The sequence below is a fragment of the Balaenoptera musculus genome, chromosome 1 (genome assembly GCF_009873245.2).
Source record: "Balaenoptera musculus isolate JJ_BM4_2016_0621 chromosome 1, mBalMus1.pri.v3, whole genome shotgun sequence".
NCBI lineage: Eukaryota > Metazoa > Chordata > Mammalia > Artiodactyla > Balaenopteridae > Balaenoptera > Balaenoptera musculus.
The window spans coordinates 151,708,709-151,736,620 of NC_045785.1; the positions used below are offsets into that span (position 1 = coordinate 151,708,709).

The 27,912-nt window shown below is 39.8% G+C and overlaps 1 protein-coding gene across 13 annotated transcripts in view; it reads left to right on the top strand.

The window, feature by feature from the left end:
* Positions 1-27,912, top strand: part of NFASC (neurofascin) — a 192,088-nt gene that overhangs the window by 68,111 nt on the left and 96,065 nt on the right. For all 13 annotated transcript variants that reach the window (XM_036823422.1, XM_036823466.1, XM_036823476.1 and 10 more), the window contains exon 2: positions 21,042-21,150. The gene's annotated coding sequence lies outside the window, so the exon portion shown is untranslated. The remainder of the gene's footprint in view (positions 1-21,041; positions 21,151-27,912) is intronic.

The window sequence follows — 27,912 nt, forward strand, 5'->3', positions numbered from 1 at the left end:
GTGAGCCCATTGGAAATTCAGACATTGAATGGATATTTGATAATAAAAATTATTGATAATTTTGGAGGTGTGATGTAACTGAGGTTATGTTTTGTAAAAGGGTCATCTTTTAGAGATAGATGCCAAAAAATCAACATTTATAGATGAAATTATACAGTAACAGGGGTTTGCTTCAAAATAATCCAGTGGAGAAGTGGGGGAGAAGTGTGTGTGTGTGTGTGTGTGTGTGTGTGTGTGTGTGTGTGTGTGTTAGATAATATGTGATTGGCCTTGGGTCAGTAATTGTCGATGTTGGCTGGTGTGCATATGGAGATTCACTCACTATACTTCATAGTACTTCATTATACTTCATAATAAAAATTAAAACAAAGGAAAAAAGAATGGGGAAGGAGAGATTGGAGGTTAAGAAGAAAGGGGAAGGTATGAATTGCCATCTGGGAGAGCAGATGAGGGGGAGATGCATTTGATTGTCACATGCCATTAAAGGCCCCCTTAAGATTCAAAAGCATGAATTAAAATGAAGCCAGACAGCATCGAGGTATGTATTTCCTCAGCCACGAGCAGCTGCACATGTGGGGGCACAGAGTAGGTGAAGCGTTGTGGGATTAGCCAACCAAGTACAGGAATTGAGAATATCATCCTCCCATTGTGTTGATAAAGTCTTGGAGGACTGGGGTTCTGTCTTTGCTTCAGTGACTTCACAGCTAATTTGACTGGCTGATTCCCTAGCCCACCCACATGTTTTGACTAAACTCGATACTCTATCGCAAGTACTTTAAAATGATTTATTTGGAGGTGCTAAGTGGAGGGAGGAATATGGGGATATATTGTTTAATGGGTACAGAGTGTCAGTCTGGGAAGATGAAGAAGTTCTTAGGATGGATGGTAATGATGGTTGCACCACAAGGTGAATGTACTTAATGCCACTGAACCGTACACAAAGTGGTTAGAATGGTAAATTTTATATTATGTATATTTTACCACTTTTTTAAAAAAAGATTTACTTGGTTGCATCTACAAGCAAAAAGAAGTGGGTATAGAAGTGGTTTCAATTGCCTTGTGTCTCATGCTCCTCCCCTTTGGTCCTAAGTAGCGGGTAATCTTGGTTTGCGAGTCCTCTCCCCATGTGCACATGGCTGGGACAAGTGTGGTAGTAATGCCTCTCATGAACAATGTCAGATCCCCCTTTTCTTTTTTTTTATTGAAGTATAGTTGATTTACAATGTTGTGTCAATCTCTGCTGTACAGCAAAGTGACTCAGTTTTACACATATATACATTCTTTTTTTAATATTCTTTTCCATTATGGTTTATCCCAGGAGACTGGATATAGTTCCCTGTGCTCTACAGTAGGACCTTGTCGTTTATCCATTCTAAATGTAATAGTTTGCATCTACCAGTCCTGAATTCCCAGTCCATCCCTCTCCCTCCCCGCACCCCCCCTTGGCAACCACAAGTCTGATCTCCTTGTGAGTCTGTTTCTGTTTTGTAGATAGGTTCATTTGTGCCATATTTTAGATTCCACACATAAGTGATATGATACGGTATTTGTCTTTCTCTTTCTGGCTTACTTTACTTAGTGTGATAATCTCTAGTTGCATTCATGTTGCTGCAAATGGCATTATTTTGTTCTTTTTATGGCTGAGTAATATTCCATTATATATATGAACCACATCTTCTTTATCCGTTCATCTGTCGATGGACATTTAGGTTGTTTCCATGTTTTGGCTGTTGTGAATAGTGCTGCTATGAACATAGGGGTGCATATCATTTTGAATTATAGTTTTGTCCAGGTATATGCCCAGGAGTGGCATTGCTGGATCATATTTTTGGTTTTTTAAGGATCCTCCATACTGTTTTGCGTAGTGGCTGCACCAACTTAACACTCCCACCAACAGTGCAGGAGGGTTCCCTTTTCTTCACACCCTCTCCAGCATTTGTTATTTGTAGACTTTTTAATGATGGCCAGTCTGACTGGTGTGAGGTGACACCTCATTGTAGTTTAGATTTGCATTTCTCTAATAATTAGTGATGTTGAGCATCCTTTCATGGGCCTACAGGCCATCTGTTTGTCTTCTTTGGAGAAATGTCTATTTAGGTCTTCTGCCCATTTTTCTATTGGGTTGTTAGTTTTTTTTGTTGTTGAGCTGTATGAGCTGTTTGTATATTTTGGAGATTAAGCCCTTGTCAGTCGCCTCATTTGCAACTATTTTCTCCCATTCCGTAGGTTGTCTTTTAGGTTTTTTTATGGTTTCCTTTGCTATGCAAAAGCTTGTAAGTTTGACTAGGTCCCATTTGTTTTTGTTTGTTTTTATTTCTATTGCCTTGGGAGACTGACCTAAGAAAACATTGGTACGATTTATGTCAGAGAATGTTTTGCCTATGCTTTCTTCTAGGAGTTTTATGGTGTCATGTCTTATATTTAAGTCTTTAAGCCATTTTGAGTTTATTTTTGTGCATGGTGTGAGGGTGTGTTCTAACTTCATTGATTTACATGCGGCTCTCCAACTTTCCCAGCACGCTTGCTGAAGAGACTGTCTTTTTCCCATTTTATATTCTTACCTCCTTTGTCGAAAATTAATTGACCATAGGTGTGTGGATTTGTTTCTGGGCTCTCTATATTCTGTTCCATTGATCCGTATGTCTGTTTTTGTTCCCATACCACAGTTTTGATTACTGTAGCTTTGTAGTATTGTCTGAAGTCTGGAGAGTTATATCTTCTGCTTTGTTTTTGTTCCTCAGGATTGCTTTGGCAATTCTGGGTCTTTTATGATTCCATATAAATTTTTGGATTATTTGTTCTAGTTCTGTGAAAAATGTCATGGATAATTTGATAGAGTCAGATTCCCATTTTCACTTGTTTGCTTGTTCTGTGAAGCATGTCGTTGAGGCCCAGTTGGGAGTCAAAGACTCAGGGTGTTTCCCACATCCCTGATGATGGCTCAGCCTTTGTAGAGTGCTGCCCTCACCCCCTCCTGTCTACCAGTTTGTGATCTTTTCCAAGTCTCTTCCATCTGAAGCAGGAGCCTATCTTTCACTGGAGCATTTCTTCCTAGGTTCTAGTCACAGAACTAGGGGTCCAATTGCTATGACATACCTACTTTATCTTCTTTAAGAAGAGTTTTCTATAAATCAAAACATTTCTCTGGCAAGGTCATGTTACCATTACAAATTTTTCTCTCCATTCATGGTATATTTTAAAACCAAGACATATGGAATATATAAACCAAGTGTAATTATACCCCTTTTCCCCCTTGGGCATAATGACAATTTTCTGATATAATCACAAAGAGAACTTTTAAAAGAAATCCAGGGCCATTCACAAAGTAGCAGTTGGAATCTTGCTTTATTGCTGTGAACTAGGCTTCCACGTGGCATCAAAGGAGTGTGGGCTCTGGAGACACCCACCAACCTGGGTTTGAGTGTTGGCTCTGCCACTCACCAGCTGAGAGATTCTAGGCAAGTTTTTGGTTTTTTTTAACATCACTAGGCTTCAGATTTCTAATGTGTAAAATCAGGATAATGATGCCTTCCTTATAGGAATGTTGTAAGGATTAAAAGTGATGGTTAGTGTAAGAATGGATGTCTGTTCTTAATTTGCCCTCATTGCTGCTGCCTGTTTTAACAAACATGGCTGAGAAAGGATTAGAACGTAGATAGCTGTGTGACAGAGAGATCATTGAACATCTCTGAGCGTTATTCACATTTCTCATCTATTTCTGCATCACTTTTCTCATCACATTGAATGATGGAATTCAATTAGAGATTTCTGAGATCCTTTCATTTTAGGTAATCTAGGATTCCTTTGACCCATTGGAACAGACTTTTGCGGGGGAGAACCTTAGGTACACAGCATTGGATTAATTATAATCCTTGATTCATGATTAATTCTCATCATTGGTCCATGCATGCCCTGCTGTTTCTCTTCTCTCTTTTATTCCTTCTCTCCCTCCTTCCCCCCTTCCTTCCTTCTTACCTTCCTTCCTTGCTACCTGCTTTCTTTCCTAATTGGCTATTTTTGTACCTACTTATCTATAGTAATATTGTAAGTACCTGCAAATCTACCACCTACTGCAAAAAGTAGGACTTTGAGAATAGCAAATATCTAATCTTATGGTCCCACTACAACCATTCAGCTGTTCTCTCCACCTCCCCCACTACCAGAAGTAATCATTATCTTTCTTTTTTAATTGTAGTAAGATATACATGACATAAAATTTACCATTTAAACCATTTTTAAGTGTGCAGCTCTGTAGTGTTAAGTACATTCACATTGTTGTACAACTAGTCTTCGGAACTCTTTTTATCTTGCAAAACTGAAAGCCTGTACCCATTAAAGAACAGCTCCCCATCCCTCCTCCCCCGGCAACCACCATTCTACTTACGTCTCCATGAAATCTGACTACTTTAGGTACCTCATATAAGTGGAATCATACAGTATTTGTCCTTTTGTGACTGACTTATTTCAATTTACATAGTATCCTCAAAGTTTATCCATGTTGTAGCACACGTTAGAATCCCCTTCCTTTTTAAGGCTGAATAATATTCCATTGTATGTTTATACCACATTTTGTTAATCCATTCATCTGTTGATGAATGCTTGGGTTGCTTCCACCTTTTGGCTATCTTAAATAATGCTGCTGTGAACATGGATGTGCAGATATTTCTTTGAGACCTTGCTTTCAATTCTTTTTTATATATACCCAAAAGTGGAATCGCCAGATCATATGATAATTCTGTTTTTAATTTTTTGAGGAACCACCATGCTGTTTTCCATAAAGGCTGCACCATCTTACATTCCCACCAGCAGTGTAGGAGGGTTCCAGTTTCTCCACATCCTCACCAACACTGTTATTTTTTGTTCCTCTTTCAGCACTTGATATCATCAGATTTAATAATTTTTGCAAATCGAATGAGTGTAAATTGGTATCTCATTATGGTCTTGATTTGCATTTCCCAATCATCAATATGTTTATTAGCCATCTTTCTATTGGATTGTTTATCCTCTTATTTACTTATAGAACTTATTTATATATTCTTGAAGGTAATCCTTTGTCAGATGTGTATATCCAATATCTTCTCCTAGGTTTTAATTTGTCTTTTCCCATACCTTAAGAGGTTTTTTCCCCAAGTTGGGTCTATTGAGGTATAACTTAGATAGAATAAAATTCACTTTTGTTAGGTGTACAGTCCTATGAATATTACAAACACATACAGTTATGTAACCACCACTGTAATCAAAATACAGAGCATTTCCATCATTCCATAAAGTTCTCATGTACCCCTTTTTTGTTAATCTTCTACCCCCCAATCCCAGCTTCTGGTAACTACTGATCTTTATTATGTCCCTAGAGTATGCATTTCCTAAAATGTCATATAAATGAAATCATATAGGATGTAGTCTTTTGAGACTGGCTTCTTTTACTTAACAATGCACTGGGGATGCCTCTGATTTGCTGCATGTATTAGTAGATCATTTCTTTTTATTGGTAAGCAGTATTCCATAGTATTATGTACCACAGTTTATTTATCCACTCTCCTGTTGACAGATATTTGGCTTATTTCTAGTTTTTGGCAATTATGAATAAACTTGCTATACATTTTCACATGTAGGTTTTTGTGTAGACATATATATTCATTTCTCTTTGGTGAATACCTAGGAGTGGGATTACTGGGTTATATGGTAACTGTATGTTTCACTTTCTAAGAATCTGCCAAACTGTTTTCCAAAGTAGATGTACTATTTTTTTATTCCCACCAGCAATGTATGCAAGTTTCAGTTCACATCCTCACCAGCACATGGTATTGTAAGGGTTTTAGTTTTGGGGGTTTTTTGAGCTATTATTCTAACAGGTATATAATGGTATCTCATGGTATCTCATTGTGGTTTTAATTTGCACCTCCCTAATGACTAAGGGTGTTGAACATCTTTTTGAGTGCTTATTTGCCAAATATATCTTCTTTGGTGAAGATCTGTTTAGATCTTTTGCTTATTTTTTATTGGGTTGTCTGTTTTCTTATTATTTAGTTGAGAATTCATTGTATATTCTGCAACCATCCCTTTATCAGATTTATGTTTTTCAAACATTTTCTCAGTCTGTGGCTTGTCATTTTGTTCTCTTACCAGTGTCTTTCCAGTGGCTGTGCAGACCCCTCTAGCCTCTCCTGGTTGTTCCTCCCCTTACTATGCAGCAGGCAGAGCTGCAGGGGCCCACGTGATGCTGGCCTCCCCACTATCACCAGCAATCACTCTGGGCACATTTTTTAAATGAAGCATAATTGATATACAATATTGTATAAGTTACAGGTGTACAATATAGTGGTTCACAATTTTTAAAGGTTATACTCCATTTATAGTTACTGTAAAATATTGGCTATATTCCCTGTGTTGTACAACATATCCTTGTGGCTTATTTTATACGTAATGGTTTGTACCTCTTGATCCTCTACCCCTCTACCCTGGGCACATTTTGAAGATAATGTTTCTCCACATTGTTTACTGTTCTGTTTGACTGGTCTAACTTTGCTGAAACTGTGAGTGAGAGTGCTCACATCTGTCTGGAACTTTCCAGAGTGAATGCCCATCTTTCTTGCATTTAGAGAACCTCTTTTTCCTCTTGCTGATGGCTTCAGAATGCAGGTCCAGCTGTACTGAAATAACAGTGTCGGATTTTAGTGGGATTTTTTTTGCTCATTTGGAATGTGAGACCCACTTAGTGAAGCAAGTTATCAAGGAAGGCTAACGAATCTCTTTTCTTGGAAATGTCATTTTTGAACATTCATGATGCTCTTAGCATTGGGCAATTTGTTCTGAGGAGCAATCGCTTTTAAATACATCTAGGTTTTAGAAATACTGTCAAAATTCTGTAATCTGTGCTAGCCTGTAATGAGAATATGTTAAAAAATTATTTCCATCCAGTTTGTATTACTTTATATGATAGCAGATTTTTCTTTCCTAATTTGTTTTCCTATGCCTAACATTAAGTTGAATCTGCCAAAAGAAAGAAATGAGGTATAAAAATTGGAAATGAGGAGATATTATAATTATTTACAGGTGATATAATTATTTACATGGAATTCAAAAGGAATCAACTGAAAACTATTTTTAATTAATTTTTAAATTTTGAGACAATTATAGATTCATATGCAGTTACAGCAAATAATACAGAGAGATCATTTATACAGTTTGCCCAGGTTCCACCAGTAGTAACACCTTGCAAAACTAGGATATTGACGATATACTGTCAAGATAAAAAACACTTCCATCACTACAAAGATACCTCTTGTTGACCTTTTATAGCCACACCCACCTCCTCCCATCACCACCTCCCTTCCTTAACCCGTGGCAACCACAAATCTGTTCTGCATTTCTATAATTTTCTCATTTCCAGAATGTTATATAAATGGAATTACACACTTTAACCTTTTGGGTTGACTTTTTTCACTCAGCATAATTCTCTGGAGATTTATCTAAGTTAATGTATGTTTCAATAGTTCTTTCCTTTTTATTGCTGGGTAGTGTCCCATGATGTGGACATACTGCTGTTTTGTTTAACCATTCATCCATTAAAGGATACCTGAGTTGTTTCCAGTTTTGGGCTATTATGAATAAAGCCACTATAAACATTCTTGTACAGGTTTTGGTATGAACATAAGTCTTTATTTCTCTGGGATAAATGCCCAGAAGTGCATTTGCTGGGTTACATGATAGTTACGTGTGTAGTTTTTCTTTTTAAGAAACTGCCGAACTGTCTAGGCTGGACGTACCATTTTACATTTCCACCAGCAATGTATGAGTGATCTAGTTTTTCCACCTCTTGTCAGCATTTGCTGTTGTCACTGTTTTTTATTTTAGTCATTCTGATAGATGTGTAGTGATATCTCACTGGGTTTTTCTTTTTATTGTGGTTTTAATTTGCATTCCCCTGATGGTTAATGATGTTGAATATCTTTTCAAGTGCTTATTTGCCATCTGAATATCTACTTCAGTGAAGTGTCTTTACCATGACTTTGGCCATGTCCTAATTGGGTTGTTTGCATCTTTACTGCCGAGTTTTTAGGTTCTTTATTTTATATTCTAGTTATATTCTGTGACAAAGAGCTAGTTCTTTGTCATATGCGTGGTTTCTCCCACTCTTATCTCCTGAAAAGCAAAGTTTTAAATTTTGAAGTCTAGTTTATCAATTTTTGCTTCTATGGATCTTGCTTTTGGCATCAAATCTAACAACTGTTTGCCTAGATTTTCTCTTGTATTTATTCTACAAGTTTTATAGTTTTACATTTTAAGTCCACCATCCATTTGGAGCCCATTTTTGTATAAGGACTTGGGTTAAGAATTTTTTTTTTTTAGCCTGTGGATCCTATGGATGTCCAATTCCTCCAGCACCATTTATTGAAAAGGCTATCTTCCTCGATTGCTTTGGCCTCTTTGTCAAAAATCAGTTGAGCATATTTGTGTTGGGCTATTTCTGTGTTTTCAATTCTGTTCCATTGAACTATGTGTCTGTTCCTCCACCAATACCACATAGTTTTGATTACTGTAGCTATATAATGAGTCTTTCAATTGGGTAGCCTGATTTTTCCCATTTTTCTTCCTTTTCAAAATTATTTTAGCTATTCTAGTTCTTTTGTATTTCCATATAAATTTTAGAATAATCTGTCTATATCTACTAAAAATCTTGGAATTTTGATACAGGTTGCTTTAAACCAGTGTATCAATTTGGGGAGAATTTGCATGTTTACTGCGTTGAGTCTTCCAATCCATGAACATGATATGTCTCTCCATTTATTTAGATCTTTGATTTACTTCATCAGTAGTTTTCAGCATACAAGTCCTGTACATGTTTTGTTCATTTTATACTTAGGTATTTATTTTTTTGAGGGACTGTAAGTGGTATTTTAAATTTTTCCATGGGTTCATTGCTTATATACAGAAATACAATTGATTTTTGTGTGTTTACCTTGTATCCTGAGACTTTGATGGCTCCAGTTCTAAGACAATTTTTTGTAGTTTTCTTGGGATTTTTTACATAGACCATCATATTATCAGTACATAGAAACAGTTTTATTTCTTCCGTTCTGACTTGTACGCCCTTTATTTCCTTTTCTTGTCTTATTCCAATGGCTAAAACATCCAGCACTATGTTGAATAAGAGTGGTGAAAGTAGACATCCTTGCCTTGTCTCCAGTTTTAGGGGAGAAAGCATTCAGTTTTTCTCCATTAAGTATAATGTTAGCTGTGGATTTTTGTAGATTTTTAAAAATCAAGTTGAGGAATTTTCTCTCACTTCCGATGTTTCTGAGACTTTTTTTCTTTATCATGACTGGGTGTTGAATTTTGTCAAATGCTTTTTCTTCATTGATTGATATGGTCATGTGTTTTTCTTCTTTAGCTTGTTAATATGGTAGATTACATTGATTGATTTTAGAATATTAAACCAGCCTTACATCCCTGGAATGAACCCTACTTGGTCATGGTGTATAATTCTTTTTATATATTGCTGAATTCTATTTGCTAATATTTTGTTAAGGATTTTTGTATCTATATTCATGAGAGGTATTATTGATCTGCTAATTTTTTTTCCTTCCTTCCTTCCTCTTTCTTCCTTCCTTCCTTTCTTTCTTTCTTTCTTTCTTTCTTTCTTTCTTTCTTTCTTTCTTTCTTTCTTTCTTTCTTTCTCTCTCTCTCTTTCTTTCTTTCTTATACTGTCTTCGTTTGATTTTGGTATCAAGATAACACTGGCTACATCAAATGAATTCGGAAGTGTCCTCTCCTCTTCTATAGTTTGGAAGAGATTTTATAGAATTGGTGTTGATTATCTTTAAGAGTTTGTTAAAATTCTCTAGTGAAAGAATCTGGGCCTGGAGATTTCTCTTTGGGGAATTTTTAAATTATGAGTTCAATTTCTTTAATGATTATAAACCTATTCAAATTATCTAGTACCTACTGAGGACTGTGGTAGTTTGTGTTTTTCAAAGAATTGTTCCATTTCAACTAAGTTTTTTAATTTATGGGTGTGGAATTGTTCATAGTATTTTCTTAGTATTCTTTTGATGTCTGCAGGGTCTGTAATGACATTCGCTTTTTTCATTCCTGATGTTGGCAACTGTGTCATCTCTCTTTTTTTTCTTCTTCAGTTTTGCTAGAGGTTTGTCAATCATATTAACCTTTTCAAAGAACCAGTTTATTTCATTGATTTTTTTCTATTGTTTTTGTTTTCTATTTCATTAATTTCTGTTTTTTATTTCCTTCATTCTGCTTGCTTTGGGTTTATTTTGCTCCTCTTTTTCTACTTTCTTGAAGTGGGACCTTATACTACTGATTTGAAACTTTTCCTTTTTTTTTTAACATATGTATTTAGTGCTATAAATTTCCCTTCAGCACTGCTTTAGCTGTGTCCCACAGATTTGGATATGTTGTATTTTAATTTTCGTTCAGTTCAATGTATTTTTTTAATTTCCCTTGAAGCTTTCCCTTTGAATGATGGATTATTTAGGAAATAAAATTCAAAATAGTGGAATTCGAAATTAATATAAAACAATTCTTTTTTTTTAATTTTATTAATTTTTGGCTGCGTTGGGTCTTTGTTGCTGCGTGCGGGCTTTCTCTAGCTGCGGCGAGTGGGGGCTACTCTTCATTGTGGTGCGCGGGCTGCTCATTGAGGTGGCTTTTCTTGTTGCAGAGCACGGGCTCTATGCACGTGGGCTTCAGTAGTTGTGGCACGCGGGCTCAGTGGTTGTGACTCATGGGCTCTAGAGCATGGGCTCAGTAGTTGTGGCTCACGGGCTTAGTTGCTTCGCGGCATGTGGGATCTTCCCAGACCAGGGATCGAACCTGTGTCCCCTGAATTGGCAGGTGGATTCTTAATGACTGCGCCACCAGGGAAGTCCCTAAGACAGTTCTTTAAAATAGCTTAATGAAAGATCAAATGCATAATAATAAATATAACAAGAATGTATATAATCTATATGAGAAAACTTCAAAATGTAGTTGAAAAACCCCAAAGAAAATTTAAACAAATTTAAGGTATGTCACATTCTTAAGTAGATTCAACATCATAAATATGTCAATTCTCTCTAAGTTAATTTATAATTTTAATATGATTTTTTTAAAATACCATCTGATTAAAAAAAAACTAGAGAATCTGATTTTGTAGTTCATGTGAAAAAAAACAGCAAAAATAAACAGGAAAATTCTTAAAAATCAAATCAAATAAACTACAGTAATTAAAAGTGTGTGGTACCTGCGTATGAAGAGATAAATAGATGAGTGGAAGAGAAAATCCAGGAATAGACCCAAACACATAAGGGGGTTTAATATGTGAAAAAAAAAAAGGCATTTCAAATCAAAGGGTAAAATGTGAATTCTTCAGTACATGGTGTTGGGAAAGCCATCTTATATATTTATAAAGTTATAATCCTCCCTCCTATGATTTCAAAGTAATTTCCAGATGAATAGAAGATTGAAACATAAATATTAAACTATAGAAATGCTAAAGAAAACATAGGAATACTTAAAAATATTCTTGAAATAAGAGGCCTAAGTATGACAAAAACAATGACAAAGATCTATAACTATGAAAAAACTTTTTTTTGCATGGCAAAACACCATAAATAAAGTCAGGATAAAAATAATGATATGGGCTTCCCTGGTGGCGCAGTGGTTGAGAATCTGCCTGCTAATGCAGGGGACACGAGTTCGAGCCCTGGTCTGGGAAGATCCCACATGCCGCAGAGCAACTAGGCCCGTGAGCCACAACTACTGAGCCTGCGCATCTGGAGCCTGTGCTCCGCAGCAAGAGAGGCCGCGATAGTGAGAGGCCCGCGCACCGCAATGAAGAGTGGCTCCCACTTGCCGCAACTAGAGAAAGCCCTCGCACAGAAACGAAGACCCAACACAGCCAAAAATAAATAAATAATAAATAAATTAATTTTAAAAAAAAATAATAATGATATGGACAGTTTTCAGCTCCTCTTATAAATAAAGGGGTAATTTTCCTAAAAAATAAAGAGTTCCTTCAAACTGATAAGAATAAACCAACTACCCAGTAGAGAACTGGGCAAAGAATACAATAATTCAAAGAAAAGAAAAGTGCTCAACCTCACTATAGTAAGAGAACCACAAAGGGACACCAATTTCTGTGCATCAGATGGTTAAAATTAAAAAATAATGATAACAACAGCATGTTGGAGAAGGAAAACAGGAACTTTTATAAATTGCTGGTGGGAGTTTAAGTTGTGAAAACTTTCATAGAGAACAATTTAGCCACATTCCCTTTGACCTAAGAATTCTGCATCCAAGAATTTATCCTAAAAATAATCTTGCAAATGAGAGAGATCATATTTATCCAAAGATATGTATTGCAGCAATTTTCTACATCCAGGGATTACAAACATCCTAAATGTCTATCAGTAGAGGGTTGAGTAAATTATTATATGTTCATACAATGGAATACTATATGGCTGCTAAAAGTAATAAGGCAGTTTCATATGAACTAATATAGAAAGACATCTAAGAAATTAACTGAAAAAGGCAAGTTAGGAGAAAATTTGTATAGTATGCTATAATTTTTAAAGTGTATCTATGTATGCATGGACGTCTCTGGAAGGATACACAAGAGACTGGTAAGAGTGGCTGGTCGGGGAGAGGGGCTCAGTGGGACTAGGAAACTGCAGGACAAGATTGGGAGGGAAATTTACTTATATATACTATACTTCTACTATACACTCTTGTATCTTTTGAGTTTCATATCATGTGAAGGGGTTACCTATTCAAAAAACAAATAAAGTAATTTTTTAAATGTTTAAGTAAGAACCTCAAGCAAGAGACAGAGACAGAGAGTTCTTGTTCCCTGAGCTCAGACTAAATATCCAGAGGGAGGGAGCACATGAACCAGGACTCAGGACAAGTTTGACTTTGTATTTCTTCAGAAATAAGCATTTATAGAATCATGGAATTCCAAGGTGAAAAAGTCTTAGAGAGTCCCCAGACCCACTTTTCTTCTGTGGCAGAGGGAAGGACAATCTGAGAATGAACATTTGCTGAGAAGAGATCTGTAGGTACTCTCCAGGCAGACATTAAGATATGAACACCGAGAGAGAGCAGGTGTCTGACCTTCTGGAACCTGGAGGCAGTGCCTGAGATGCCCAGCAACCTGACCATGGTCCCCACCCAGCTGGGCCTCAGAGCTGCTCTTCTTGCAGCTTGCAGGGTATCAGGTGTCTTTCTTGATCCCTGATCGTCCCCAGAGCATCAGGTGTCCCTCCTGGAACCTTCCTATCCCTGGGTCAGCTGGAGAGTCTAGACCCTGGGTTTGAAGCTGCACTTCTCATTTAACCCTGAAGTCCTGTGAGTGATGATAGAGGTATCAGGGTAATTGCAACCTCACTCATCTTTGAGGGTTTTCTGTTTCTCTCTCTTGATATCTGTCTATCTATCTTCAAATCACAGTTCTCAGTGGATCCTCACAGCAACCGCATAGGGCAGATCTTATCCCCAATTTTCAAATGACAGTAAAATATTTATACAAAGATTTGTTTTCCAAGTACTTTTCTCATTGCAGCCCCCCATTAGCCTCACATAGGCAAGGAAAGTTTTATTAATGCAGATATAAAAGATGAGAATATTAAAGAGGCAACTCTGAAATAGTGAGCCTTTGGGCTAAGAACATGTGGGCTTGAATCCTGACTCAAAGGATTCTTTACACTTATTTCCTCCAGGGTAAAGTGGGGATAATAATATCTATATCCTTGGTCACCATATAGGATTGTTGTTAGGATTAAATGACTATGGTTCTAAAGAGTTTCAAGACATTCTAAGATTTCTCATTTCTCAACCTGTTCTATCATTTAAAGTTTATTTTTATTTTGAAAATGTGTTACAAAGAAGAGAGAATAATATAATGAACCTGATGTATCTATCACTCTCTTCAACAATGATCAGTACAAGGCCAGTCTTGTCTCAGCGATACCTCTACCCACTCCTCCCTCTTTTGCTTTACTGACCAGATTTTAAAATAATAAAGTGTATTCCTAACATCCCTAAAAGGTGACTCACGGGTTATTTGGGGCTTTAAAGAATATTATTAGGGATTTATAAGATTTAAATGTTTAAACACATTTGTTATGTTTCAACCTATTGTGGTCATGATGCTTTTTAATGCTCAACTTGACCAGGGACACCTTATGCTGGGTAGCTTCCAAGTCCTTTTGGCGTAACTCTAGTAATCTTTTTTTTTTTAACATCTTTATTGGAGTATAGTTGCTTTACAATGTTGTGTTACTTTCTGCTGTATAACAAAGTGAATTAGCTATATGTATACATATATCCCCATATCCCCTCCCTCTTATGTCTCCCTCCCACCCTCCCTATCCCACCCCTCTAGGTGGTCACAAAGCACCGAGCTGATCCCCCTGTGCTATGCAGCTGCTTCCCACTAGCTATCTATTTTACATTTGGTAGTGTATATATGTCAGTGCTACTCTCTCACTACGTCCCAGATTACCCTTCCGCCTCCCTGTGTCCTCAAGTCCATTCTCTACGTCTGCGTCTTTATTCCTCTCCTGTCCCTAGGTTCCCCTAGTCTGAAGTCAGGGAGCCTGATTCCTCCAGCTCTGTTTTTCTTTCTCAAGCTTGCTTTGGCTATTCAGGGTCTTTTGTGTTTCCATACAAATTGTGAAATTTTTTGTTCTAGTTCTGTGAAAAATGCCATTGGTAATTTGATAGGGATTGCATTGAATCTGTACGTTGCTTTGGGTTGTGTAATGATTTTCACAATGTTGATTCTTCCAATCCAAGAACTTGGTATATCTCTCCATCTGTTTGTATCGTCTTTAATTTCTTTCATCAGTGTCTTACAGTTTTCTGCATACAGGTCTTTTGTCTCCTTAGGTAGGTTTATCCCTAGGTATTTTATTCTTTTTGTTGCAATGGAAAATAGGAGTGTTTCCTTAATTTTTCTTTCAGATTTTTTATCGTTAGTGTATAGGAATGCAAGAGATTTCTGTGCATTAATTTTGTATCCTGCTACTTTATCAAATTCATTGATTAACTCTACTAGATTTCTGGTAGCATCTTTAGGATTCTCTATGTATAGTATCATGTCATCTACAAACAGTGACAGTTTTACTTCTTTTCCGATTTGGATTCCTTTTATTTCTTTTTCTTCTCTGATTGCTGTGGCTAAAACTTCCAAAACTATGTTAAATAATAGTGGTGAGAGTGGGCAACCTTGCTTGTTCCTGATCTTAGAGGAAATGGTTTCAGTTTTTCACCATTGAGAACAGTGTTGGCTGTGGGTTTGTCATATGTGACCTCTATTATGTTGAGGTAGGTTCCCTCTGTGCCTACCTTCTGGAGAGTTTTTATCATAAATGGGTGTTGAATTTTGTTGAAAGCTTTTTCTGCATCTACTGAGATGATCATATGGTTTTTATCCTTCAATTTGTTAATAGGGTGTATCACATTGATTGATTTGCGTATATTGAAGAATCCTTGCATTCCTGGGATAAACCTCATTTGATCGTGGTGTATGATCCTTTTAATGTGTTGTTGGATTCTGTTTGCTAGTATTTTGTTGAGGATTTTTGCATCTATGTTCATCAGTGATATTGGCCTGTAGTTTTCTTTTTTTGTAACATCTTTGTCTGATTTTGGTATCAGGGTGACAATGGCCTCGTAGAATGAGTTTGTGAGTGTTCCTTCCTCTGCTATATTTTGGAAGAGTTTGAGAAGGATAGATGCTAGTTCTTCTCTAAATGTTTGGCAGAATTCACCTGTGAAGCTATCTGGTCCTGGACTTTTGTTTGTTGGAAGATTTTTAATCACAGTTTCAATTTCAGTGCTTGTGATTGGTCTGTTTATATTTTCTATTTCTTCCTGGTTCAGTTCAGAAGATTGTGCTCTTCTAAGAATTTGTCCATTTCTTCCAGGTTGTCCATTTTATTGACATATAGTTGCTTGTAGTAATCTCTCATGATCCTTTTTATTTCTGCAGTGTCAGCTATTACTTCTCCTTTTTCGTCTCTAATTCTGTTGATTTGAGTCTTCTCCCTTCTTTTCTTGATGAGTCTGGCTAATGGTTTATCAATTTTGTTTATCTTCTCAAAGAACCAGCTTTTAGTTTTATTGATCTTTGCTATTGTTTCCTTCATTTCTTTTTCATTTATTTCTGATCTGATCTTTATGATTTCTTTCCTTCTGCTAACTTTGGGGTTTTTTTTGTTCTTCTTTCTCTAATTGCTTTAGGTGTAAGGTTAGGTTGTTTATTTGAGATGTTTGTTGTTTCTTGAGGTAGGATTGTATTGCTATAAACTTCCCTCTTAGAACTGCTTTTGCTGCATCCCATAGGTTTTGGGTCATCGTGTTTTCATTGTCATTTGTTTCTAGATATTTTTTGATTTCCTCTTTGATTTCTTCAGTGATCTCTTGGTTATTTAGTAGCATATTGTTTAGCATCCATGTGTTTGTATTTTTTACAGTTTTTTTCCCTGTAATTAATATCTAGTCTCATAGTGTTGTGGTCAGAAAAGATACTTGATACAATTTCAATTTTCTTAAATTTACCAAGGCTTGATTTATGACCCAAGATATGATCTATTCTGGAGAATGTTCCATGAGCACTTGAAAAGAAAGTATATCCTGTTGTTTTTGGATGGAATGTCCTATAAATATCAATTAAGTCCATCTTGTCTAATGTGTCATTTAAAGCTTGTGTTTCCTTATTTATTTTCATTTTGGATGATCTGTCCATTGGTGAAAGTGGGGTGTTAAAGTCCCCCACAATTATTGTGTTACTGTTGATTCCCCCTTTTGTGGCTGTTAGCATTTGCCTTATGTATTGAGGTGCTCCTATGTTGGGTGCATAAATATTTACAATTGTTATATCTTCTTCTTGGATTGATCCCTTGATCACTATGTAATGTCCTTCTTTGTCTCTTATAATAGTCTTTATTTTAAAGTCTATTTTGTCTGGTATGAGAATTGCTACTCCAGCTTTCTTTTGATTTCCATTTGCATGGAATATCTTTTTCCATCCTCTCACTTTCAGTCTGTGTGTGTCCCTAGGTCTGAAGTGGGTCTCTTGTAGACAGCATATAGATGGGTCTTGTTTTTGTATCCATTCAGCAAGCCTGTGTCTTTTGGTTGGAGCATTTAATCCATTCACATTTAAGGTAATTATCAATATGTATGTTCCTATGACCATTTTCTTAATTGTTTTGGGTTTGTTTTTGTAGGTCTTTTCCTCCTCTTGTGTTTCCTGCCTAGATAAGTTCCTTTAGCATTTGTTGTAAAGCTGGTTTGGTGGTGCTGAATTCTCTTAACCTTTGCTTGTCTGTAAAGGTTTTAATTTCTCCATCGAACCTGAATGAGATCCTTGCTGGGTAGAGTAATCTTGGTTGCAGGTTTTCCCTTTCATCACCTTAAATATGTCCTGCCACTCCCTTCTGGCTTGCAGAGTTTCTGCTGAAAGATCAGCTGTTAACCTTATGGGGATTCCCTTGTATGTTATTTGTTTCTTTTCCCTTGCTGCTTTTAATATTTTTTCTTTGTATTTAAGTTTTGATAGTTTGATTAATATGTGTCTTGACATGTTTCTCCTTGGATTTATCCTGTATGGGACACTCTGCACTTCGTGGAATTGATTGACTATTTCCTTTCCCATGTTTGGGAAGTTTTCAACTATAATCTCTTCAAATATTTTCTCAGTCCCTTTTATTCTTCTTCTTCTTCTGGGACCCCTATAATTCGAATGTTGGTGTATTTAATGTTGTCCCAGAGGTCCCTGAGACTGTCCTCAATTCTTTCCATTCTTTTTTCTTTTTTCTGCTCTGCAGTAGTTATTTCCACTATTTTATCTTCCAGGTCACTTATCCATTCTTCTGCCTCAGTTATTCTGCTACTGATTCCTTCTAGAGAATTTTTCATTTCATTTATTGTGTTGTTCATCGTTGTTTGTTTGCTCTTTATTCTTCTAGGTCCTTGTTAAACATTTCTTGTATTTTCTCCATTCTCTTTCCAAGATTTTGGATCATCTTTACTATCATTACTCTGAATTCTTTTTCAGATAGACTGCCTATTTCCTCTTCATTTGTCTGGTCTGGTGGGTTTTTACCTTGCTCCTTCATGTGCTGCATATTTCTCTGTCTTCTCATTTTGTTTAACTTACTGTGTTTGGGGTCTCCTTTTTGCAGGCTGCAGGTTCATAGTTCCCATTGTTTTTGGTATCTGCCCCCAGTGGGTGAGGTTGGTTCAGTGCCTTGTATAGGCTTCCTGGTGGAGGGGACTTGTGCCTGTGTTCTGGTGGGTGGGGCTGGATCTTGTCTCTCTGGTGGGCAGGGCTGTCCGGTGGTGTGTTTTGGTGTGTCTGTGAACTTCTTATGAGTTTAGGCAGCCTCTCTGCTAATGGGTGGGGTTGTGTTCCTGTCTTACTAGTTGTTTGGCATGGGGCATCCAGCCCTGGAGCTTGCTAGCCATTGGGTGGAGCTGGGTCTTAGCATTGAGATGGAGATCTCTGGGACAGCTTTCGCTGATTGATATTACATGGGGCCGGGAGGTCTCTGGTGGTCCAGTGTCCTGAACTTGGCTTTCCTACCTCAGAGGCTCAGGCCTGACACCAGGCCGGAGCACCAAGAGCCTGTCAGCCACACAGCTCAGAAGAAAAGGGAGGAAAAAAAAAAGAAAAAAAATTAAAAAGAAAAATTATTAACATAAAATAATAATAATAGTTTTAAAAGAAAAGAAGAGAGCAACCAAACCAATAAAGAAATCCACCAATGATAACAAGCGCTAAAAACTAAACTAAGATAAACATAAATATCAGAAACGAATCAGTCGCAGACAGCAAACCCCAAGCCTACAGTTGCTCCTAAAGTCCACCGCCTCAATTTTGGGAACATTCATTGTCTCTTCAGATATTGCACAGATGCAGGGTACATCAAGTTGATTGTGGGGTTTAATCTGCTGCTCCTGAGGCTGCACGGAGAAATTTCCCTTTCTCTTCTTTGTTCGCACAGTTCCCAGGGTTCAGCTTTGGCTTGGGCCCCGCCTCTGCATATAGGTCGCCCTCAGGCATCTTTTGGGAAGTCTGAGGTCTTCTGCCAGCATTCAGTAGGTGTTCTGTAGGAGTTGTTCCACATGGAGATGTATTTTTGATGTATTTGTGGGCAGGAAGGTGATCTCCACGTCTTACTCCTCCGCCACCTTGAAGGTCCCCCCAACTCTAGTAATCTTTGATGCTTTGTTTGCTTTTATGGTGTGACAAGATGTTCTAGGCTCATCTTATATATTTGCTGCTTCAGACCCTTCTCCAAGGAAGCCTGATTTCTTTGGGGGGGATGGTATATAGAGTTCATAATCTGATTGCTAGGGTTACTCATTCCTTCCAGGATGATCCTTGTTTCTAGGCCTTGCTAGGCAGTGTGTGTGTGTGTGTGTGTGTGTGTGTGTGTGTGTGTGTGTGTGTGTGTGTGTGTGGATGGATGTAACATAAAACATATGGAGTTCATCCTGATACTCCCAGTTCACAATCAGGACTACAAAATTTTAACCTGATCTCATCAAGCTTACATTTGTATCTTCTTGCAATAGGAAATTCTTGTTTTTCAGTAATATAAATATTATTACACATTTGGTTTATCCCACAATACACATACAAATGTCTCAGAATAACAACAACAATAATAATAACATAGCTTCATCAATAATATGATTATTGAAAACAGTTTAGGATTTTGGGGTCGGGGGAATGGGGCAATTCTTTTTATTCTTAGGGTATATCCCTCCAAGGATTTACAGTCAAATTACTGTGTTTTAATTTCTCTATGTGTAGTTATGCCAACCAGCTGGACATACAGACTCATTTGCTACACTTTCATTTCGGGAATTTCTTTCAAAAATATTGTTCCTTATAATTATGTCAAATACTTACATGTTCCAAAGCAAATCCACAAAACAAGGTATATTCAATATCCCTGTTCCCTCCACCTCATTCCTCCCCCTCCCTATAAGTCCTTTAAATTTTATTTTATGCTTTATCCTTTTATTGTCTTTTCAGAATATAAGCAAATACATATATATCTTTGCATTCATTCTCCCTTTCTTAAATAAATGGTAGCATATTAAGCACACTTTTTCCTGTCGTGTTTTTTTTCACTTGACAATAATCCTGTAGGTCACAACTTGGGCATCATATAAGATATATTTCAAAAAGATTCCTAGAACTGAGGCTACTGGGACAAAGAGGAAATGCATACTTATTTTGATAGATATTGCCTCATTCCCCTCTACAAAGGTGGATGTGACCATTTTCTGCAGACACGTTTTAATGTTAACGCAAATGATTGAGATATGTTATCTGTAGTGAGAAAGGCTAAATGATTGCCCCAAAGGACCAGACCTGGGACTTGAACCCTTGAAATGCCAACTAATGGTCTAGTGGTCTGACCCATTGTCCTGTACCTTCTCCCCATTTAACAGATGAAGAAAATGAGTCACATGTAGGGACGTAATCCATGCAAAATGATAAAACAAGCTAAGACCTGAAACCTATGTCTCCTAACACTAAAATTAGATCTCCTTTTAATGGGTAATTTATTTATGGTGAACTTGGTTTGATTATCTGTAGATGGGAAGAAAAACATAATAGTTCTCCTAAGTAAAAAAATTAATGAGATAATTATGGGTAAATTCTCCCTTGGGTGTAGGAGAGATTCTTTGAGAAATGGCTTAACTCCTTCAGGTGACTAGGGATTCAGCAATTCGATTATGATGTCAGGCCACAATAATGATCTTATGAAGAGAGAGATGATCCTCCCTTCCCAAAGTCCAGCATGCTTAGGCACCTTGCAGAATCTGTCCCATTTCTTGCAGAGTGCTTTGAATTTCTGTGAACAAAGATGCTGTTATGCTATGTAAAACTGTCCAAATGGGTGTGGACAAAGATGTAATTTCCCAGTGAATGAACAAGCTGCAAAGCACAAAGCCTTTTCTTTTCCTTTCCTAAAGTGACCCTGGGGTTCTTCTTTGTGCTTGCTTTGTGACAGGTTGATTGACTTATGTGCAATTTGGGACGCTGGAGTGTTCCTTCCCGCTGCAGACTGGAAAGGAGCTCCCTCTGGTGTTACAGGAAGGAGGCTGAATGAGGCAGAGACGGTGAGTGGGGCTTGGGCCTGGGCCTGGGCTCCGTGTCTCAGGGGTAGGGTGGGAAGAAATTCTCACCTCCTGCCCCTTCTCTTTGATGAGAGATGTTTCAGGCCCCGGAATTTTCTGAGGGGACATCTCCTTCCTTCTCCCCAGAGTTGGCCACAGAGCCAGACCTCAAGGCCTTCCTAGGCCAGGAGGCTGACTTTGGGGAAGCATTTGTTCCTTTTTCTCCAGCAGATGCAGTGAGCCGGCGTTAGCCCTGCCATTGTCCCAACTGTTCACTTCAATTGAAAAATTGGGAAACAGCTGTGTTTGTGGCCCTCACTCCCCCTTAGCCTGGCCTCTACAACCTGGGAGCCTCCTGAGTGACAGCCCCAGCATATGGGGGGCAGTCTGAGAACCCCTCCTCTGGGAGGAGCAGTGGGCCCTGGCAGATGGACAGCTGTCCAGGGCGCCGTAAACAGCTGAAGCTGACATCACTGAAGCCACACCCTGTGTCCAGGGTCTGCATTGTTCCATTCTGGGGTAAAATTTCCTGCTGCTCCCAGCAACTCCTGTCTTAGTCTCAAGGCAGGGATGGCAGGGGAGTACATGCAAGAAATAAGGGCTACAAATTTAACCAAGGAGTAATTGGCATTGAATCACACGCTAGCAGCCTGGAGGCTTCTGGGCTGGCGGAGTCTGGCCTGGAGGCCTGAACAGAGAAAGGTTTCCCTGTTCTTGAGTGTGGGCATCTCAGCCTCATTGCTCCAACTCCCTTTTCAGATGGCTTCTGTTCTCCCAGAAAGAGTTGGAGATTTGGGCTGGGAGGATGCAGGCAGGGAGGGAGTTGAAAGGTAGGAACAGAATACGCTGATGACATGGATTCTGGCTGTCCTTGCTTTGTGACTGTAGGAAAGTTTCGAACCACTCTAGGTTTATACAGTGGGGATAATAATGGACATCTTGTTGTAAAGATTAAACATATAAAGAGCCCTGCACTGTGCCTGGCTTATACTAGGTATTCAGTAAGTGAAATTATTTGTCATATCAACAGCGGCTCAGATATACTTGTTTTATGAAGGTAGTTTCTGTGTGGGTTCTCTTAAGTCTACGACTTGCCTTAGAACAGTGTCAGGTTTCAGGGACCACCAGGGAAATCCATCTGACCACAGGACTTTTTCACCTGTTACTAAGTATTGAACTTTAACATACTGGCAGTAGCAGGGGGGAAACCATTCTTTTGGTTTGTATTTGGAGGACTCTGATTGCAAAAATAGTGTACAGTTTATTATAATGGGCCTGTAAATATATGCAAAACAGCATGGGAACAGATCCCCAGGTTTGTGCCAGAATCAGGGGTTAGTCCAGCTTTGTGGTCACTGTGGCCCCTCTCTTGGCACTTTTTCATGAACCCTCCCTACTTTCTATCTCTGCGCCCCCTCCTAAGGCCCTTCCACACTCCTCCCTGGTCACACATACTCTGGGTTGCCTAACCAGATCCCTGCCTAAGGAACCTGGGAGCCCCCCCACCTTCTCTGATGATAGCAGTGTCACTACCCAGCAGCACATCTGACTGGCAGCCAAAGTCACACCCTGCTGCCTCCTGCCTGATGCAGAGCAAACCTATTCTAGCTTGCACCTCTGGACACTTCCAGTCTAATCCACGAGCCCTAAAATTGGAACCTAATATTGGTTCACTATATTTTTACAGTGCATTCATTTACATTAGTTGTGTCATTTGACTTTCACAACAATTCTGTGATGTGGGCAAGGCTGGCGTCATCATTCGCATTTGATTGATGAATACAATGAGGCTCAAGAAGTTACTTCTCCAACGTCCACAAAACGAACAGCAACAGAACTCATATTAGAACTCAGATGTCCTGGGGCTTCCCTGGTGGCGCAGTGGTTAAGAATCCGCCTGCCAATGCAGAAGACACGGGTTTGAGCCCTGGTCCGGGAAGATCCCACGTGCCGCGGAGCAGCTAAGCCCGTGCACCACAACTACTGAGCCTGCGCTCCAGAGCCCACGAGCCACAACTACTGAGACTATGTGCTACAACTACTGAAGCCTGAGCGCCTAGAGCCCGTGCTCCACAACAACAGAAGCCACCACAATGAGAAGCCCGTGCACCACGACGAAGAGTAGCCCCGGCTCGCCGCCACTAGAGAAAGCCCTCACACAGCAACAAAGACCCAACACAGCCAAAAAAAAATAAAATAAATAAATTTTTTTAAAAAGGGAAGAACTCAGATGTCCTGAATTGTGGGCCGTTTTTCTTGCTGGGGTGCCACACTGCCTCCTCCAGTCTGAGGCACCCACACTTCAGGAAGTGTCAAAGGATCAGAGGACCTTCAGACACACAGGGAAACTTTTAACAAAAGAAGAAAAGAGCGCACACATATGGCCACCTGAGGACCACTCAGCTCTGGGGGGGCGCTGAGGCGGTTCTTTAGAGGTGGTAACAGCCATCTTTGCCAGAATCAGCACTGGAGGACTCCCCAGCCGCCAGCGCCGTGCATTTTCCATTTAATCCTCCTCACAGGAACCCTATGAAATAGGGCCCATTGTTACCCACATTTTACTGGTGACAGAAAGGTGGAGGAACCTGCTCAGAGCCCCACAGCTGAGAAAGCGGCAGCACCTGAATTCGAATCCCAGCTGTTCTCCAGCTCTGGGACCCACACGGTTGACCATTTGGGCTTGGGGTTGCAGGGTGTTTTCAGGGTGGTGTGGGGCTGCAGAGATGTTTCTGAGCAAGCCTCCGGCCAGGTTCCAGGTGAGAATCTGATTTTGTCTCTCCACTTGGGAAGCCTCAGAGGAGCGAGTCCTCTGTTTCTCTGTCCTCCTTCCCTCTGGCTCTTCTCCTTTTGTTCTGGGCCACTGCCATCTGGAGCGGCCCCAGGCATCTGCTCCCCAGCACGGGTCTCCTCCCTCCCTCCTCCTCCTGCAGCCCCAGCGTGAGGCACCTTCCCACACAGAGCACTCTCTCCCATCCCGTCTCTCCCCTGCCCCAGTGCTTCAGCCCCTGGGCCTCGCCAGGCACTCAGAGCAGACACCTGCCCTTTGATGCAAGGCAGAAGAACCACCCAGCTCCCCCAGGCCTTCAGTTTCTCAAATGGAGTCATTTGGTTAATGACACTCACACTCCTCAGCCCCTCTGCCTGTTGGTGAGAAGCTGGGCCTTCTCTCTCCAGAAACATTACAACAGGCTGCTGTGGCCATCGTGGGCTCAGGACACACCGCTGTGGGATGATTGGGGAAGGGCCGTGGAACTGCATTAGGAACTGTTGTGCCTCCGCACTCCCTGCCCCAGGACCAGTTCCGGGCCCCTGAGGCAGCATCCGTGCTTAGCTACCTTCTCCTGGGCGCTGAGATCTGCAGAGCTAGGTGTGGAGCCACAGCTGGCAGCAGTGAGAGCTATTCCCCTCAGTAGCGTGTGCTATCTACCTTGTTTCTGCTGAGGTGATGCAATCGCTTCTACACCCCTCTCGGCCTACCTTGCTGCCCTACGAAACCCACCTTTTTACTGGAGGCTGGGCTGTTGGGTTTGAGACAGCATGTCACCCTGTGAGTTTCCGTTTCTAATGGGAGGATTGTAGACTAGCAAAGGGAGGCCCTTCTACAAGCAGGTGTATGCGCTCACTCAGGGCATTAACACCAAGCTTTTCCCTACACCGCTGGAGCCAATGGTGTCTTCGGCGTGAGCATAATAGCCAGCACTTTGCCCCAGACTTCTAGACAAATGGTGCCTCTTATAATGCAGGAAACAACCTTCCCCTGTCTGTTCCACCTCCCCTCCACGCGCCTGTATTTTCACATCTCCTCCAGCCTGTAGAAGCCTGCCAGGATGGCAGTTGGATCCAGACCGATGTCTGTGTTGGATGTGAATGCAGAGGGCTGGAGAGAGAGGAAGAACAGATGCTGCTCTCTCCTGCTGTCTTAGTCCTTTCCTCCCTGTGCCTCCTTATCATGTCAGACAGGAATCTTAAAAATGCAACTGGGGGGCTTCCCTGGTGGCGCAGTGGTTGAGAATCTGCCTGCCAATGCAGGGGACACGGGTTCGAGCCCTGGTCTGGGAAGATCCCACATGCCGCGGAGCAGCTAGGCCCGTGAGCCACAACTACTGAGCCTGCGCGTCTGGAGCCTGTGCTCCGCAACAAGAGAGGCCAGGATAGTGAGAGGCCCGCGCACCGCGATGAAGAGTGGCCTCCGCTTGCCGCAACTAGAGAAAGTCCTCACGCAGAAACGAAGACCCAACACAGCCATAAATAAATAAATAAATAAATAAAAATAAAAAAAAAAAATTAAAAAAAAAAAATGCAACTGGGGTTGTGCAATCCTTGGAATATCAGCAGCGAGACCAATATTGACAGCAGGATGGAAGCCTCAGAAGAACTGACCTGGCTCCGTTGAGGTTGACTCCCGTCTGGTGCAGTTGATGTCATAGGTCATGGACCACTGGTGGAAGAAGCTGGCATGAACAAGGGCAGGATTGGAGCCGTGCAGGGTGGTCTCCAGGAGTTTGAAGCACTTTGGTTAAGGAGGCCAGGGTAAAGGCAGGAGAGAGGGCAGCACGGGGCTGCTTTGGCTGGTCTGGAATCTTGCAGGAACCTCCCTTCTCTCTGGTCCACAGTAGACAACACTTGTGCAGATAACCGTATGTTGGCTCTAAGAGTGAATAATAACTCCTTGGCCACAAAGCTAACGTATGGTTATTAGCACAGGCATTGTGTATTTTGTACATCTACAAAATAGATCTGTAGGTTGGGAAGTCCAGCTTGTCCAAAGTCATGTAGCAAAACATTGCACCAGCTGTAACTTGTGGGGAAGGGAAAATGACCAATAGTTTTTGAATGCCTAGTTTGGGCCAGGCCTTGTGTTAGATGCTATACATAAACATTAACCCATTAATTCATTTAAAATGAATTAAATCAACTCAGTTAATAATCATCACAATAATCTTATAATAAGTAAGTGTATTATCCCATTCAAAGACAAGAAAACTGAGGCTCTAAGAGAGAGAGTAAACAAATTGCTGAAGACCACGCAGCAGGTAAATGGCTGAGGTGGGATTGAAACTCAGGTGTGTGGCTCGCAAGTCCATGCCCCTTCCATGTGCCAGAGGGATTATACTACGTCACTTACTCTTGAAGCTGCATCTCAGAATCCATGTCTGGGGTGTTTCCCCTGGTCTGCATCTTCCTAGCTAGCCCCGTTCTGCTTTGAGCTGGCGCTCGCTTCTATGAAGAACACAGGAAAAAGGTAGAAGCCACTGCCCTCACCCTCAAGAAGCTCACAGTCCTGTTAAGGGGCTGGATGTCATCTCTCTTGCCCTCATCCCAAGCTTCTTCAATAGTCTTGCCTCCCCGCTCCTTTTTTTTTCCTGCTTGAGTTCATCCTATGGTTTTCAAATGGCTTTAGAACCCTGGTCTGTTGAAACTAGGCTTGGAATCCCACAAATCGAGGGTGGAGTAAGCAGCTTAACGTGAGTGACATTTGAGCAGATGGGTCCAGATGGTAGCTCTTCAGATGGACAGAGGCCCGGGCTCCAAATGGACACCCCACTCAGGGAGCCTGAGAATGCATTGGTCAGTGACTAGAATGAGGAGCTGGGGTTTGAAAGAAAGGTGGCTAGGGGTTTGTACAGCTATCACCCTTTAGGAAAGCTGCCAAGACAGAGATTGAGGTTTCGGGCTGTTCTTTCTGCAGCATTCCCTTTGTACAGCATTTTGCAATTTACTGTGGAGACAGGGACAAGACAAACAGTGACTTGTTCTGGGTGGCATCCAGGAACTTAACCCTAGGTCTTTTTTTAAAAATCAATATTCAGTATATTAAAGTTAGGAATCCCCAAACCTAATTTTTCTTAAACTTTTCATTTCAACTGACAAATTTTACAATTCTCTTCATAAATCTCATAAATTTTAACAATCACTTGTTTGATTCCATTAATAAACTTAGTTAAGTTCCTTTGAACATTTGAAACTGCATTTATAAATTTAATCATTCATTTCCCTTTTTGAAGTATCACAATTTTCTAACAAAGTCTTCCAAGTTCTTATGTAATTAATTCTTTTTTCTCTTTGATATTTTAAATAACAGCTTTATTGAGATAAAATTCACATACCATACAATTCACCTATATAAAGTATACAACTCGTTAATCAACTATACTTCAATAAAAAATAAATTTGAAAAAAAATTAAGTATACAATGCACTGATTTTTAATATATTCACCAAGTTGGGCACCAATCACCATAATTAATTTTAGAACATTTTAATTACCTTCCACTTCCACCAAAAAAACCCATACCTATTATCAGTCACTCCTCTTCCCACCCCTGACCTTGGTCTTCCTCTAGCCTTAGGCAATCACTAATCTATTTCCCACTTCTGTAGATTTGCCTATTCCAGACATTTTGTATAAACGGAATGGTATAATGTGTGGTCTTTTGTGTCTGGCTTCTTTTACTTAGCATGATGTTTTCAAGGTTCATCCATGTTGTAGCATGTGTCCATATGTCATTCCTTTTTTATGGCTGAATAATATTCCTTTATATATAGATATACCACATTTTACTTATCCATCATCAGTTGATGGACATTTAGGTAGTTTCAACTTTTTGGCTATGATCAGTTATGCTACTGTGAACATTCATGTTTAAGTTCTGATGTGGACATACATTTTTAGTTCTCTTTGGTATATACCCAGGAGTGGATTGCTGGGTCATGTGGTAATTCTGTGTTTCATGTTTTGAGGAACCCTAGGTTTTCTCATACTAAA